This window comes from Carcharodon carcharias, chromosome 1 (genome assembly GCF_017639515.1).
Source record: "Carcharodon carcharias isolate sCarCar2 chromosome 1, sCarCar2.pri, whole genome shotgun sequence".
Classification (NCBI taxonomy): Eukaryota; Metazoa; Chordata; class Chondrichthyes; order Lamniformes; family Lamnidae; genus Carcharodon; species Carcharodon carcharias.
Window position 1 is genome coordinate 98602425 of NC_054467.1, and position 17464 is coordinate 98619888.

The following is a 17464-nucleotide window of genomic DNA, read 5'->3' on the forward strand; positions in this document are numbered from 1 at the left end:
AAAGCAAATCAATGAAAGTAAAACACAGTATTTGAACATTACTGTTATATGTTTCAAGATTTGCACTTCATTATTCAACCTACTGTAAAGTAATAATTTAAAAGAACATGCCGACATTATCGAAACAAGCTCAGAAACCTCTCCACCTCGCTCTCACTGTTTCTTTAAGGCACCTGTTGATCAAGCAATTGGTTATGTGACCTAATTTCACCCCCTGGGACTCGTGTCAAATTTTATTTGCTCATGTTCCTGTGAAAAGCCTCAAGATGCTCTACTTTATTAAAGACACTATGTAAATACAAGTTGTTAAAAGAGCCAAGTTGCTGTGATAGCTGGAAGGAGAAAGAGGGGAAAAAATAGAACTGTGCCTCCAAACTGAAGCCTTCAGCAAATCAATATACACTAAAGATCACAGGCTATTTTGGGTGTTGTGCCAAAGATTTGCTGCCAAGGTGGTACTTAATAGGGGCGATGGGGTCTCACCACCATCTGGAGAGCCAGCTGGAGCCTGCATCACCTTTTTTGGGGAAGGCCCACTGTAGCAAGTGCATACTTCCCCAATAATGCTCTGGTGTACTGCAAGCTGCAGCAGGATGCTCAGCCAGGCTATGATACATAGCTTGGCCTTCCGCCAGCACTCCGCCCATTGCCCATACACCCATTCCATGCTTGCTGTTAAACTGTGCCCACGTTATGTATTGCCATATTTAGCTGTGCCCACAAACAATCTCAGAAGCTATTTAGACAAAACTATTTTAGAACACAGTTAGCCAAGTTAGTTGGCTAAAATAATTTTGAAGCAAATGTTTTTACTGGCACACTATTCCACAAAATCTTCTGATTTTTCACAAGTCTGACTAAGTAGAACCTATGATTTTGTGGTACATGCTGGAAAGCAAACTGAAGTTCAATAATGCCAAAAATATTCTTCGCCTATAATACTTATATTTATCCAAATTGTGATGATTTCTGCATTCTAATACAAAGCTAACTTTCACAGTTAAAGGGTGGAGTCTTCAGGACTCATTTCTTGCTGGAATGGCAGAACAATTTTCGGTTTGAGGAACCGATTAATGGCTGGGTTTAGCCATGGCTCATTAACTCAGCTACAACATTAGCATCCTTCTTCTGGGTTGCCCAACCAATTAAGGATGCAATGTCAAAAGAAAGATTTCCAATTGAAGGGGCAATATCATGGGTTATAAGAGCCCACCAGCATATGAATCTTCGAGGCTGCAGCAACACAGGGATGGATCAACGACACATTTCCAAGTCAGGATGGTGTGTTAAAAGTTAAAACCTTTTTAACTTTTAACTGTGCTTAGGAATACATCTACCACTGGAATTCCAACTCTTCCATTCTCAAAAGCCTGCAAGTTTTAAGGATTGTTTGCAGTATTCCCCTCCGTCATGATTTAATAGAAGGTAGCAAAGAAGAACAAAGATGCCAGACAACACCAGAGATGACTGATTCGTGCTCAGTCTGCAGACCATCTCCTGAGTTATGAATGTGCATCACAGAGTTCGGTTATGTCTGAAGGAACCATTGCACGATGTCTCTTTAAGAGTTTAGTGAGGCAACAGTTTCAGCTGGAGGTTGGGAGGTATCTCTGTGACATGTTGCAGAATGGATATGGATGGGAAGTATCCAAAGGGCAGTATAAATATCACATGCTGGGCAGTAGTGAAAGGGTTACAGGTTATTGTTGTATACATGCTGAGGATGGCTGCTTGAAGTAAGGTAGCTTTACTTTGACAACTTACTTCAAGTCTGTCATTTTCTTATACATTTAGGGCAGAATCTTCACAGATTTGCACTAAGTGTGGTAGCAGACGTGAAAAAGATCATTTTACTCGCCGGCCACTATGGTGGCTTTCCATGCTGTTTCATCCCAATCCCACCTCATGAATTATTCTTTCCCAGGAAACGCGCGGTTTCGATGACGAGTGGGGTCTTATTCACCCACCCGCCATCACCATGCCGCTTCATTATGCCGGGAGCCATATTTAAAGTGTAGCTGCGTGCACAATTCAGTGCTTCCAGCCCACGACCGTTGCAAAGAAGACATGACCCCGAAAGGCAAGAAGACTTCAACCCCCTTCCCCCCCCACCCTCAACTTAATGACTAGTCCCTCGAGCACCTTTTGGACACAGTGGAGGCCCACTGTGATGTCCTCTACCCTCGCTCTGGCTGCAAGATGGGCAGAAACATCACCAATCTAGCTTGGGGGGTGATGGCAGTGGTGGTCAGTGCCAATGCCCTGCAAAAGGGGACAGCCATCCAGTGTCAAGAGAGGATGAATGATCTCCTCCGCTCCGCCAGGTTAAGACACTCTTCTCATCACTCTCAACTCTCACACTCACAAACTCATCACACGTCCACAGGGCCTTCACTCACTGCCAGTTCAAGGGATTCACTCTCTCTTTATTGTCCTCATCCCTTCTATTGGACCACTCTCCACCCACACAGACTTATCATCTGGCCTGGTAGGCATTTTCCTTACACTCTCTCCATCTCTATTTATGCAGGACAAGCTGGCACACAACAACAGGGAGAGGTCGCAGACTGGTGGAGGAATGCCTGAAATCAAATTCCTCACGGACTTTGAAAACAGAGCCATCCAGCTGGCCAGTGACAATCTGGACCATTCCTCTACTGACGGTGAGGTCAGCGGTGCTCTAACACGTGAAGATCCCAGCAGTGCAACATCCATCAGACAACCATGCTGTGAGTGATGTGTCCTGTTCCGCAGTCCTTTGCCATGCACTAATTATCTCCTCTTGCTTTTGCAGGCACATCTGACAAACAGCCGAAGGAGCCCACAGCCCAGGGCCTTCAATCAAGCCCCGAAGAAACCTCTGAACAGGAATCTGAATGCACCTTCACTGAAGTCCTGTCACAGTGCTCACCCACACCCTCCACCAGCACAGAGACACACACCTTGGTGGGACCTAGCTTTAGAGTAACCTCGGGATCACAATCTGATGAGCACATCACACTTATTGATCTACAGCAGGCGGAGGCAGGGAATCCCCAGGTCCCCGGTACTCAGAGGACTGCCGGAGGCCAGAAATCTGCCAAGTGTGAGTCGGATGACGAGACTCTGGACTCAGTTATGTCTTTGTTGCTGGAGCTGCAAAGGTAAACTCGGGGATATCAGGAAGGGATGTCCGCTGCACTCCTCAGATTATAAGGCACAATGGACGAGGCTGTCCGCCTCCAGGCTAAGGTAATAGCGCCAACATTGCCAACATCACTCCTGCACTGCTACGTGGGCTGAACTCCATTGTTGACGCCATTGTTGGCCTTCAACAGTGTGTACCCAAGAAGGATGTGGGACAGCTCGATCTCACTCCAGCTACCCCTTCTCCTCAAGGAGTCAGCCAGGGACCCTTGGGCACCCATAGTTAAGAGGATCACCAGGTGCACACCCCAGGGCCATCCACTCAGGTGGCTCTGGGAGTGTCCGGCCCATACGAATCTCCTCTTCCTGTGACCTCAGCAGCTCCAGCTTCACAGGCCGAGGAGGGTGCCACTGCCACACAGCAGGACCCAGAAAGCAGGCCGGGGCCCCTCCATGTCTCGGCCCTCCAGAGGACACCCGTCAAGGTCATCACAGACAGGGCATAGCAGTTAGCAGACTGCCTCCACCTCCACTGTGGATGGCCAGGGTGCACCAATAACAGCAGTGTTAGGAAGATTAAGATGAAGTAGTTGCTGAGCCTGGACATGGGTGTTAATCATCTGTACAAAATGTTCACTATTGCAAACAAACTCCCAAGAAAGTCTCCCTGTCTATGGCTCCTTGTTCTGATGAGCAGTGTTCATGTCACTCAGATGTGAAACCTTGGATGCTGCACACGATAAAGGCAGGTGTCTCATTCCTTCAGACGAAAGTGATGGTCCAGCCTCACATTCCCTGGACACATTACTGATGCCTGCACCTCGATGGTGCTTGTCATTGCTGCCAGAATGTCATGGGCAGGCGTCACAGAGTTCTGTCATTCTCTCTGTGTGCTCTCAGCTCCTTTAAGGAGGGACTGGCCCCCATCTCTTCAGCATCGGTGACCAGTGACTCTGTGCTCCTGAAGGGGTCAGGTGCTGAAGGGGGACAAGGGATCAGATGCATTTAAAATTTCACAGCTGCACCTCCACGATATGCCCCTGATCACAGAGTGTAAGTGAGCTGCTCTCGGCCAGGCAGGATTCAAACAGTCACAGGAGCAATGTGAAGATCTACAGGGTGTCCTCACTGCATGTCGTCATCATCCTCGGGCAATAGGGTGACTATTAAGGCCTCCACTGCATCCCCATGGCAAGAGCACTCTCACAGAGGGTATGTGCGCTGCCCTCAGCCAGACTGGAGTCAAACGTTCACAAATGAGATGTAGCAACTATGAGGGCCTCCCAAGTGCTCCTGCCTCATCTGCCCAGTGCAACAACCTCACCTGTGTCATCATCGCCTTATAGGACCTCATCACCCTCATCACCGTCGACGTCCTCCTCATCAGAGGAGACCTCCAGCTCCGCTACCTCCACCTCAGCCAGCTCCTCTCCCCATTGCAGCGCCAGGTTGTAAAGGGTGCAGCTGACGATGACGATGTGTGATACCCTCTGCGGACTGTATTGCAGGGCTCCACCAGACCGGTCCAGGCATCAGAACCTCATTTTCACCATCCCGATGGTCCGCTCCACCAAGTTGCGAGCTGCTGCATGAGCCTCATCATAAGTTCGCTCTGCTGCAGACTGAGGCTGCTGTACGGGTGTCATCAGCCATGGCCTCTGTGGGTAGCCTTGTCCCCGAGGAACCATCCCTGTAGCCTCTGTGGACCCCGGAAGACATCAAGGATCTGTGACCGCCTGAGGATGTACGAGTCGTGTACACTCCCTGGAAACTGTGCGCAGACCTGCAGGATGCATTTGTGGTGACCGCACATCAGCTGAACATTAAGTGAGTGGAAGCCCTTGCGGTTGACATAGTTGACTGCTTGTTGCCACAGAGATCTGAGGGCTACATGAGTGTAATCGATGGCACCCTGCACCTGTGGGAAACCCAAGATCTGGGCAAATCCAATCGCTCTTGCATCCTGGCTCTCTTGGTCCCGGGAGAAATGCACAAAGTTATGTGCCCTCGCAAAGGTGGCATCCGTGGCCTCATGGATGCATTTGCGTGTTGAGGCTTATGATATCCCACAGAGGTCACCTGTGAAGCCCTGAAAGGAGCCACTGGTGTAAAAATTGAGCACCCCAGTCATTTTCATGGCCATGTTGATGCCCTCCATGTACCCATGGCGCCAAATCCTGCAGAAGCTGGCAGATTTAACCAACCAGTTCCCTAGGCAAGTGCAGTCTTCGGCGACATTGGTTCTTGGTCATCTATAGGTGGCATCTATAGACCCTGCATCTAGCTAGGCACTGACCAGCAATGGCTCACTGTAGCTTTTCAGCTGTGTGTGCAGAAGCCCCAGGCACCCCTTCTCCGAGGGTGCTGCTCCTAGCTCTATGCAGCCAGGTGCCTCTGTCATTCTCTTCTCCTTTGCTGCCATTCTCTGTAAGCCATGAGGCATACAGCTAGTCCACCATGCTCCATGCTCTTGAAGTACTCCTCCTGCAGGATTAAAGACAGGGATGCGCGTGTTAGCTTGGGTGTTCTAAGAGCCTCTTTTGATTAAGTCTGAAGGCCCCTTAACACATCCCAGAGAATGCTGGCCACCACTTGGATGGCCAGGGTTTAGTGCCCTGCATGGCTGCCCAAGACACCACCCACCTGTGCCCCACTTCACCTGTCCGACTGGCGGAAACTTTGCCCATTGGACGACTGTCATGAAGGGATATTAATGTATATAATGTTATTGGAAATTATTTTAAATTGGACTTGCAGTAGGGTCTGTGTCTGTGGGTGCCTGTGTCTTAACTGGATTAAAGCCAGCTACTCTGGGTGCTTTGATGTATAGTAGTTTTGAGATGTGAAACAGTAAAGAATACTTTCGCATTTTGTTGAATAAACCATTCAAAGACTGGGGGTGAAATCTTTCACCTAGCTAAGAGACACCAAACAATATGCTTATATTTTTAATAAAATTGGTACTATGAAAGAGGTTTTATTGTTAGAAGAGGTGGAGTTCAAAGGGCCTGGTGATACCATGAGAATTTGCATTCAAGGGGAAGGCTAGGTATAAACAGGCTAGGTTTGTTTGTGTGGGTCAGGGGTGTGTAAAATCTAAGGAGCCTGTACACCCTACCCACTGTGCCTGCGAAGGAACAAATTGAAAAGGAACCTCATTTTGAATTTGTAAAATGAAATGTGCTTTGCCTGGTGACTGTTTAAGACTATGGGTTATTGTTGCCTAGAGGAAGATTACCTGGGAGTGATTAATTTGGGGATTTGTATACTAGTTATTGTAGTAGTAATTTGTGGACATGTGTATGTGTTTAGTACCTTGTTAAATTAATAAATGTTTAATTTAATTTAAATAGAAACCTCTGGAGGCTTGGTGGTTTATTCCTGAATTCAGAGTTGCATCTCAAACATACCAATTGAAAATATAGGTTATGACAGTTGTTTAAGGTTTCTCTCTGGAATTTCAAATAACTCAGCCTTTACCAACTGCTGTGTCATAACATGTGTGTGCTGTGCTCTTAGCTCAGGCATTCTCCTAACCCACGCTGCAAGGCTGCACTGTTACCTTGACCATGGGGGAGGCTGGTCCAAGCCAGAATGATGACATTGCAAGGGGTTGTGAGTGCTTTGGCAAGGAAACTGTACAACATGCGCAGTTGTCCAAATGTTCTGCAGTCCACTAAAACGGACATTAGTTTGCAAACATTAGTTTGCAGTCTGTGCCCGAGAGGTGAAAAGCTCTAGAGCACTTGGTGACCCTTTCATGCCTCTACATTGCTTGAGTGGGCAGAGAAGCTAGAGACTCCTCGCATGTTCATGTGATTGCACCTGAACTGTCTCCGCTGCAGAAGAATGGTCACTTTATACAAGGTTTCCCTATTGCATGGCTGCTTCCCCACATCCCATCCCGGCACATGCTTGTGCATTACCATCAACAGCAGTGCAGCCCTTTACCCCACCACTGAAATCACCTCAATCGCAGGGCAGCCCTTGCCCCAGCCCAGCACTGCACTGTCAGCCAGCCTGTGCTCTCGCCTGATTCTGTGGCACCTCAACCTTGAAGTCCAACAGGCGATACTCACGAGCACTGCACAACATTACTGTGCACTCACCTCCGAGTTCCCCTCTAAGTGCAGCCTGCCGAGTGCACGCCTTTTATATGCTGTTGTGAAACACGTCGGCGTACAATGGCACCGACGTGCTCAGATGATCTATTGCGGGCGGGGGGTATGATTTTGACAAGCTGGGCTTAAAATTATATGCAGATGTATTACAATGAGGTTCCTGATATCCAGCGGCAGGCCGAGTGGACGATTGCAACTGGTTTCATGACATTGTGAAACCGATTTTTGGCCATACTGTCCGCTCACGCCGTTAAACACACCCGCCACCAACGGGCACAGAAAATTCCGTCCTTAGAGTCAGACCCTCTGGCGGTTGGACTGGACTGTGGATCACTGTTAGCAACTTTCACCTCTCAGGTCAAGTTCCACTGTGAAGGCTTGACTGTAAAATCCAGGCTGACAATTCAATGCAATACTAATGATGCGCTGTCGGAGGTGCCATCTTTTGGATGAGATGTTAAGCCTATCAAACCCCAGGACACTATTCAAAGCAGAGCTGAGGCATTCTCCCCAGTGTCCTGGCCAACATATATCCCTCGATCACCAGCACTAAAACAGATTATCTGGTCATGTATCTCATTTGTGGAAGTCTGTTGTTGTGCGACCGTTCTGAAACGTTTCCTATATTTCAACATTGACTACACTTCAAAAGTACTTTGGGAATATAAATGCAAGTCTGCATTTTAGCAAATGCAATTTAGGTTTAACAATAAACGTCATTGAAAAGATGAACCGATCAAAAAGGGGTGTAAACTGACCTTGAGTGCACTCAAGCATTTTCCAGAGTACTCAGAAAATTTCTCAGAGTAATTGACACAAATAGTGTTCACTATTGTAAATTTCACCCTTATGCTGTGGATAAAGCATTCTGAGAGCTTTCATCTTTGCAACGTATCATCCATTCTTACTGCTCATTTGCTGCAACTATTTTAATTTGCTTAGGCCACTACATCACGTTGGCCCTTTCCAATCCATTATTTTCACAAGATATTGTTCTATGGCTCACAGGTACTTATAATATACAAGCCCCCTCTTGGATTTATTAACCAAAATGCTGGAGTTTATATGTCGAGAAATTCTACTGCTGTATTTCAGACACCACTAAAGTATTTGATACATAAAGCTGTCACTATGACCAAAGGCAGCACTAAACAAGATAATATATTTGCATTAGAATAATACAATACTTTTTTTTTTAACTGTGGAAGAGCAGCTTAGGCCATCAAACCTGCGGTGCATTATATTAAGCCATCTGACAAATTTTGAGATGCTTGGCAAGCTTTATGTTGATAGAATTTCTCTAAATACAAATTCATAGTCTCACTTTCCCAACGAGTTACTTTCATCAAAAATACCTTTTAATTTGCCTCAATCTCAGCAAAGAAATTGCACTTCTGAACATAGACCTAACCATAAAATTAAACAGGCGGGAATGGCTAAAGACGCACCAAATGGATCTTGTAAAAGATCTTTAAAAAACACATAAAATACACACAAACCCACACACAAGCTCCTGATTCAGTTTAGTAAAAACCAACTGCTAAATACAAAGCATATTAATGGAAACAAGAATCAAAATGGAAAAGCAAACTAGTTGGTTTAGAACATTGTTCCTTGGGACAGAATCTTGTGGAGGGGTCAGGGGTCTGTCCTGCCGGCTGCAGTGCTGGCGAGAGACCAGTGCTGCCTCTATTTGGGAAGACCCGCTGAACCACAAGCCAATCGGCCAGTGGCAAAGCCAGCGACAGGCCTTCCCCTGGAATCAAGATCCTGGGCAGAAGTCTTACCTAGCAAGAGCTACCAGTCAATCAGAGACCAGCAGCTCTTGTGCTCAGCAGCGTCACGGGGGAGGCCGTGGCTGCTGCCAAAAGAACAGCCACCGGAATCAAGGGCCGTGGAGTGACCCAAGACAAAGATAATTTGGGCAAGGGCAGGAGGTGGCACCCAGCGGGCCTCACCTTCCCTATAAAAACATAGAAAATAGGTGTAGGAGTTTGTCATTCGGTCCTTTGAGCCTGCTCCGCCATTCAATATGATCATGGCTGATTCTCTATCTCAACACCATAGTCCCGCTCTCTCCCCAGACACCTTGATGCCTTTAGAGTCCAGAAATCTATCTATTTCCTTTTTAAATATATTCAGTGATTTGGTCTCCACAGCCCTCTGTGGTAGAGAATGCCATAGGTTCACCACCCTCTGAGTGAAGAAGTTTCTCCTCACCTCAGTCCTGAATTGTCTGCCCTGTATCGAGAGACCGTGACCCCTTGTTCTAGACACCCCAGCCAGAGGAAGCATCATCTCATCCCTGCATCTAGTCCGTCCAGCCCTGCCACAATGTTATATGTTTCACTGACATCTCCTCTCATTCTTCTAAACTCCAGTGAATACAGGCCTAGTCGACCCAATCTCTCCTCATACAACAATCCTGCCATCCCAGAAATCAGTCTGGTGAACCTTTGCTGCACTCTCTCTATAGCAAGTTTATCCTTTTTTAGGTAAGGAGAACAAAATTGCACACAATAATCCAAGTGTGGTCTCACCAAGGCCCTGTACAACTGCATTAAGACATCCTTGTCCCTGTACTCAAATCCTCTCGTAATGAAGGCCAACATACCATTTGCCTTCTTGTCTGCTTGCTGCAACTGCAGGCTTCCTTTCAGTGATTGGTGTACAAGGACACCCAGGTCCCTTTATACATCAATATTTCCCAATCTACCACCATTTATGTAAAATTCTGCCATTCTGTTTTTCCTACCAAAGTAGATAACTTCACACTTATCCATGTTATACTGCAGCTGTCATGTATTTGCCCACTCACTCAACATGTCTAAATCACCTTGAAGACTCTTAACACATTCCTCATCGCTCACATTCCCACCAAGTTTCATGTTATCAGCAAACTTGGAAATATTACATTTGGTTCCCTCATTCAAACCCAGTGATATATATTGTGAATAGCTGCGGCCCAAGCACTGATCCCTGTGGTACCCCACTAGTCACCGAATGCCGCTCCGAAAAAGACCTGTTTAATCCTACTCGTGGTCTCCAGCCTACGAACCAATTCTCAATTCATGCCAATATATTACCTCCAATTCCATGGATAGAATTTTCATCCTGTCAGGTGGCCTGGTCAGAAGCTGATCGCCACCCGCAGTGCCGCTATTTTATGTGAGCGGGCCAATTAAGGCCCGCCCAACTTGACGCACAGCCAGTAGCGCTCAGTATGGTGGGAGGAGGGAGAGTCAGGGTCTGCGCTCTGTCGCGCATGCACGCGAAAGAGCACAAACATCTCCCTGAGGCAGCTCCGTGCCTCAGGGAAATTAAGTTCAATTTGAGACTTCAAAATAAAGTTAAAAATCATTTACACATATCCCCTCATGTAACAGTGTCACATGAGCTGGGACACATTTATGATATGTTTAAAAAATATTTATTAATTTAATAAACCATTCATGAAATCTCATCGCACCCGAGGATGAGGTTTCATGAAAAATGCGAAGGCTGCTTGGACTCTTCGCCTGCCTACCAACCTTAAGGCCTTTGACAGTTTGGTGGGTGCGCGCCCGCCAAACGACAGATCGGAATGACACACTAACCTCTTATGTGGGACTTTATCAAAAGGCTTTTTGAAAATCCAAATACACCACATCCAGTGGTTCACCCTTATCTATTCTGCTAGTAATGTCCTAAAAACCTCCAGTAAGTTTGTCAAACATGATTTCCCTTTCATAAATCCATGCTGACTTTCTTTAATCCTGTTGATATTTTCTAAGTATCCTGTTACCAAATCCTTTATAATACTCTAGCATGTTCCCTTTTTTAAATAGTGGGGTTACATTTGCCAAACTCTAATCTGCTGGGACTGTTCCAAAATATACAGAATGCTGGAAGATGACAATCAACGCACCCACTATTTCCATGAACACTTCCTTTAGTACCCTGGGATATAGATTATCAGGCCCTGGGGATTTATCAGTGTTCAGTCCCATTAATTTCTCCAGCACTATTGTTTTTGTAATACTAATTTCCTTCAATTCCGCCTTCTCACTAGACTCTTGGTTCCCTAGTATTTCTGGGAAGTTATTTATGTCTTCCTCCATGAAGACAGAATTGAAGTAGTTGTTTAATTGCTCTGTCATTTCCTTGTTCTCTGTTATAAATTCTTCCATTTTGGTCTCTAAGACACCTACATTTGTCTTCACTAATCTTTTTCTTTTTACACACTTACAGAAATTTTTACAGTCCGCTTTTATGTTCCATGCAAGTTTACTCTCGTACTCTATTTTTCCCTTCTTAATTAATCTCTTGGTCCTCCTCTGCTGAATTCTAAACTGCTCCCAATCCTCAGGCTTGCTGCTTTTTCTAACAACTTTATATGACTCCTCTTTGGATCTAATACTGTCCTTAATTTTTTTTTGTTGCCATGGTTGGGCCATTTTTCCTGTTGTGTTTTTGCGATAAAAAAGAATGTATTACTGTTGCAGTGAATACATTGGTTCCTTAAATATTAGCCATTGCTTATCTACCATCGTGTCTTTTGATGAAGTTTCCCAATCCATCTTAGTCAACTCACGCCTCATAACTTTGTAGTTTCCTTTGTTAAGATTTAGGACCCTAGTTTCAGATCAGACTACTTAACTTTCCATCCTAATGAAGAATTCTATCATGTTATGGTTACTGTTCCCTAAAGAACCCCACACAACAAGATTATTAATTAATCCCTTCTCATTGCACAATACCAAATCTAGGATAGTTTGTTCCTCAACATACCGGTCTAAAAAACTATCTCCTACACATTCCAGGGATTCATCTGCCACAGTATTATTGCTAATTTTGTTTGCCCAGTCTATATGTGGATTAAAGTCACCTATGATCACTGTAGCACCCTTGTTACATGCATCTCTAATTTCCTGTTTAATGCCGCTGGTTTTTAATCAGTCACGCTGAAGAGCTCCAGCCATAGCCAGGAGAGAGGCTGCTAGTTAAAGCACTTCTCTCAGAGAGCAAAATCACTGCTTGACAGTTAAGTGCCAACTTCTTGAAGATCATTTCACACAATCAACTTGTTTTGAACAAGGGAATTGTTACTGTGCTGAAGGAGGCCATTCAGCCCATCATGTCTGTACTAGCTCTCCAAATGAGCATTATGACTCTGTGCTATTCTCCTGCCTTTTCCCCATACCTCTGCACAATGTTTCTATTTAAATAATCATCCAATGCCCTCTTGAATGCCTCGATTGAATCTGCCTCCACCACAATTCCAGACAGTGCATTCCAGACCCAAACCACTCGCTGTGTGAATTTTTTTTTTCTCATGTCATATTTGCTTCTTCTGTCACTCACTTTAAATCTGTGCCCTCTCATTCTTGATCCTTTTACAAACGGGAACAGTCTCTTCCTATCTACTATGTCCAGCTCCCTCATGATTTTGAACATCTCTATCAAATCCCCTCTTAGCCTTCTACTCTCCAAAGAGAACAGTCCCAACCTCTCCAATCTATCTTCATAACTGAAGTTTCTCATCCCTGGAACCATTTTTGTAAACCTCTTCTGCACTCTCTCCAATGTGTTCACGTCCTTCCTATAGTGTGGTGCCCAAAACTGTACACAATACTCCACCTGAGGTCTAACTAGTGTCTTATACAAATTCAGCATAACCTCATTGCTCTTAGACTCAATGCCACGATGAATAAATTCTAGGATACTATATGTTTTAATGCTCTCTTCACCTGTCCTGCCACCTTTAATGACTTATGCATATATACACCCAGGTCCCTCTGCTCCTGCACACCCTTTAGAGTTGTACCCCTTATTTGAGATCATCTCTCCATTAACTTCCTACCAAAACAAATCACCACACACTTCTCTGCACTGAACTTTATCTGCCACCTATCTGCCCACTCCACCAACTTGTCCATGTCCTTTTGAAGTTCTACATTGTCCTCCTCACCGTTTGCAATGCTTCCAAGTCTTGTGTCATTCGCAAACTTTGAAATTGTCCCCTGCACACCAAGATCTAGATCATTAATATATATCAGGAAAAGCAAGGGTCCCAATGTCGACCCCTGGGGAACACCACCACAAACCTTCCTCCTGACTGAAAAATATCCATTAACCATTATTTGCTGTTTCCTATTACTCAGCCAATTTTGTATCCACAATGCTACTGTCCCTTTCATTCCATGAGCTATAACTTTTCTCACAAGTCTGTTGTGTGGCATGTATTGAAAGCTTTTTGAAAGTCTATGTACACCATATCAACAGCATTACCCTCATCATCCCTCTTTGTTACATTTTCAAAAAACTCCAACAAGTTAGTTAAACACAATTTTCCCTTAAGAAATCCATGCTGGCTCTTCCATTTCAACCCACATTTTTCCACGTGACTATTAATTCTACCCCAAATAATTGTTTCTAGAAGCTTCCCCACCACCACAGTTAAACTGACTAGTCTGTAATTACTGGGCTTATCCTTGCAACATTTTTTGAACAAGGACGTAATGTTTGCAATTCTCCAGTCCTCTGGCACGTCCCTTGAGTCTGGGGAATTTATCCACCTAGCACTTAATTCACCTTCAGCTGTACTTCCCTGTTGCCAGGTTTCAACATGGATTAAGGTCAATTTATACAGCAGCAACTTCCTCCACCTCTGCTGAGGAGAAAGAGCAGAAACCACACCACCCCCAACACCAACAGGGTGACTATGAGGTATGGATGTGAGTGGGAAAACAGAATGAGAGTGATTGTGAGTGTTGGTTGTTCAAATGGAGATGTGAGGAAGATGGTGGAGAGTGGGGAATGAGTGGAACAGCAGGGTGTGTTGCTCTGAGGAATGCTGTGCAGGAGAATGCTGGGAAAGTCAAGGTGTGGGGGTTGGCACCTGAAAGTGCTGCTCACCTTTCCTGCCTTCCTGAGGTTCTGGATCCTCTTGGTGCATTGGTGCCAGGTTAGAGCAACCACACTTCTACTTCTGACTTTTATGGTCACTTCCATCTGCACCTGCTTGGTATGAGAGGCTGGTCTCCTCTTCCCATCCTTGGAAAAGATCACCTCACTGAAGCCCCTCAGATCCCACAGTGAGACTTCCAGACAGGAGTGAGACACCTGGGAGCATGGGGTGGTGATGGTGGTGCAGTGGTAGGATGGGTGGAAGCTGCAGCCTCAAAAATCCAATTGCTGGTGGGCCTCTGTAACCCTTGTAACCATGGTCCCCTTCATTAGAAGTCCTTCTTTGGACAGAATGGGCACAGCATCTGGCCCACCCTCCCTGATTGGTCAAGGATCCTGCGGTGAGATGATAATTACTTTGCTTTGGGGAACAGCAATGGCAACATTAGTTAGTGGGTTCCTGACCCCAGAATGGTCCTGCTGTTCGGGCAAGGATTAAACGGCCAAGATTCCACCCAATGTTTCAGGTCGATGGCTTTTTGTCAAAACCCAACTTTATTTAATTTTTTTTTTAATTTTAATGAAGTACGCAATATGCATGGATGATTAGACATGAGTCTCTTAGTATTTTTTGTAGGTTTGTTACCATTTATTAATCGGTTACACAGATATTGTTGGGATATTTACACGCTTGGGAGAAAAATCATTTTTGTGGTTTAGCATGATGCATAGAAATAAAATTTCCCACTACTACTTTAAAGATGGATTAACACACAACAGATTTTTCATGTAAATGGGGCTGGGGTGAGGGTAGAGGAGAGACAGACAGACAAAATGCCAAAAAATCATCACTCAAGAAACTAAGAAAGCACATTCTCTTTCGCAATATATTTCCAAACACTGTAATTTACATGAATCATACTAAATATTCAAATTGAGAAATTTTGTCCAGATTACATAATATAAACAATGCTTCCCCACCACTAACACCTTCACTGCCCCCAGCCCTCCAAATGTACACGATTGTTGAATAAAAAACAGCTCAGATTTTGCCAATTACAGTGATGCGTTCAGCATGCACCATTGTTGACAGGCCCAGGAACTGGCACGCTGCAACATGTAAATCCACAAGCTGCAGTGGGCTAATCTACATTACACATAAGGCCTCAAGTAATTTCAATTGTGCATTTAAAATGATAGGTATGTGGGACAAGCAAAACTTTGGGCAAATAACAACAAACTATTCATGCAGACAAACTTTAGGGTTGATATTTCCAGGTGTTCAGGAGCCTCCCCTTATTTCACAATATTTAATAAGGACGCCGGCACAGGAAGATGCCTTTAAATTTTAAAATGGATTCATGTAAATGACTTTTGAATAACCTGCCTTTTATTTATTTTTTAACAAGATTTATCAAACTTTTTTCATTGTTTTCATGTTAATGATTCTTTGAACGAATCAGATAAATCTTGTCAAAATATCATTGTGAAAACATCCAATTAAAATGTCAAATCTATATGACATTTTTGCATGATCCATCAGGCATGCTTCAATACAGCGCTTCTTAAAATGATTTGTCCAACTTCCTAAAAATATGTATAAAAATGATTCTGATCAAATTTATTACACTTTTTTAAAAATATATTTTAATTTTTAATTTTGTAAAATGATACTTATTAAATAAATTTCATTAATCCTTTGTTTACTGCAGCAGCTTTGTTCATACAGATTTTATGGGGTATAGTTTTCAGTCACTGCACCAATATCATCTCCCCTTTCTACCCAAGCTACACAGCAATGCTGGGCCTCACGAAAACTGCGCTGGGGTGGGGGGTGGGAATCCTCATCCTTCAAACACAAATTCCAGCCAAGGGGGTCTTGTGATTGGCTAGTTCATAGCTTGATAGAAGTTCAGTGGTGAACACTATCACGAAATCCAATACTTTCCCAGAATTTGATTTTAAACAGTTTCAAAATAAATGCAAAATCTTATAATCACTTTAATTTGTTTTGCTTAAACGTTCTTGATCAAACATTGTTTGCAAACAGTTTTTCTACATCCTGTATAAACCTTAAATTGAGGCAATAGGTGCTTTTGGAGGATTGCCAGGTTGGTAATTGGTTTTAAAATCCCAATTTTGCATTAATTATCTACACTTATCAGATTTTAGCCAAACTTGTGGCACATTTTCAATGGTTACTATCTGTTTATTTTCTTATTTCACACATACCACTTTGTGTTGTTTTCTGTTCTGGTATGCTCAGCAAAGTAATGAATTTGACTGCTAAGGAAATGAATTTTCTTCTAGTTCTTTTTTGCCTGGTACCAGCCCAAAATATTTTCACTAGACAACATATCAATCTTCCCTCTTCTTTTACAACTCCATATCAATTTTTGTTTAAAAACTGTACACAGTCTGGACATGCACACTAGCGATATAGTTAACCTCAACCAAAGAACTGGCCCGTTCTGTTCTATAATTGGCCAGTTCCTAGCCAATAAAACAAAACACAAAACTCCATTAAAATCTAAGCTAATATAGAGACTTAAAAGCTGGCATAAACTACTCAACATTACATAGTTCAAAGCATACGTTTCAGGATTTAATTTTTTTATTCATTCATTCATAGGAATGTGAGCATCGCTGGCTAGGGCAGCATTTATTGCCCATCCCTAATTGCCCTTGTTCAGAGGGCATTTAAGAGTCAACCACATTGCTGTGGGTCATCAAATTTAAAGTCTAATGATGACTAGGAAACCATTGTCAATTGTTGTAAAAAGCCACCTGGTTCACTGATGTCCTTTAGGGAAGGAAATCTGCTATCCTTACCTGGTCTGGCCTACACGTGACTCCTGACCCACAGCAATGTGGTTGACCCTTAAATGCCCTCTGAACAAGGGCAATTAGGGATGGGCAATAAATGCTGCCCTAACAAGTGATGTCCACATTCCTATGAATGAATTTTTAAAAATTAAATAACGAGCATGATCAAACAAATAAGCATTAAAATTAATTACAGTAAATTCCCATGAGTAGCAAAAAATCAAGCTTAATTTGATATACTGATGACCACTAAAGGGTTAAGAACCTTAAAAGTTAACAGACAAATGCTCAACGTACTCATATCACATTCCTCGTCCAAAGTTTTAAGAGATATTAACACATTTAAATAGGTTAACATCAGTGTTAAACAATAGATAAATATCATAGAAACATTTTAAGCATTCATCTGCCTTTATGATGCTAAACTCTAGATGCTGGAATAATAGACATACAAAAGATGAAATAAATCCGGATACATTTCAATTCACTGAAGCGGTGAATCA

General features: G+C 43.8%; 1 protein-coding gene across 2 annotated transcripts in view; it reads right to left on the minus strand.

Annotated features, from left to right (window-relative positions):
- antxr2a (ANTXR cell adhesion molecule 2a) overlaps positions 1-17464 on the minus strand; it is a 311452-nt gene that overhangs the window by 220870 nt on the left and 73118 nt on the right. The window lies entirely within an intron of this gene.